Consider the following 875-nt stretch of genomic DNA (forward strand, 5'->3'; position numbering starts at 1 on the left):
AGGATCCATGTGCACTGGAGAAGAATGTGAATTGTGCTTTTGTTGGGTGAAATGCTCTGTATATGTCTATGAGGTTGAGTTGGTTGATTGTATTGGTGAGTTCTTCTGTATCTTTGTTGAGTTTTTTTCTAGTTGACCTGTCCCTCTTTGAAAGTAGTGTGTTAAAGTCTCCTACTGCTATTGTAAAGTTGTCTGTTGTCCTTTTTAATTCAGGTAATATGTGTTTAATGTATTTTGGTGCATTTTCTGGTTACATAAATATTTGTTATCACAATGTCTTCTTTGTCAATTGACCTTTTCAGCATCATATAAGGTCCTTGTTTGTCTCTTATGATGTTTTCCTCCTTAAAATCTATTTTATCAGAAATTAATATCACCACTCCTGCTCTTTTTTGGTTTACATTGGCTTGGTATATATTTTTCCATCCCTTAACTCTGAATTTTTTTATATCTTTGTGTCTAAGGTGGGTCTTTTGTAGGCAGCATATCATTGGGTCTTCTTTTCTTATACAATTTGCCACTCTCTTTCTCTTGATAGTTACATTTACTCCATTTACATTGAGTGTAATTAGTAATAGGTATGAATTGATTGCTGTTATTCTATTGTGGTTTTTTGTTTTGTTCTGTTTTGTTTTTGTTGTGTTGTTTGTGTTTTCTTGGTCCATATACTTTTCTGTGCTGAGTTCCATTTGCTGGCTAATGCTTTATCCCTATTCTTCTTTATTGTTGGTTTTGTGCTTATTAAACCCATATGTTTTCCTTCCTTCCAGATTTGCTTAGGGGGATTGTTTCTTTTCTCTGTGGTTACCTTCGAGTATATTCTTGTTTCTACATTTTTAGAACACTGCATAATGTGAAGACATTGTCCTGTTTTC

Source organism: Orycteropus afer, unplaced genomic scaffold, assembly GCF_000298275.1.
Source record: "Orycteropus afer afer isolate SDZICR_OR568_19922 unplaced genomic scaffold, OryAfe1.0 scaffold01140, whole genome shotgun sequence".
Taxonomy (NCBI): Eukaryota; Metazoa; Chordata; class Mammalia; order Tubulidentata; family Orycteropodidae; genus Orycteropus; species Orycteropus afer.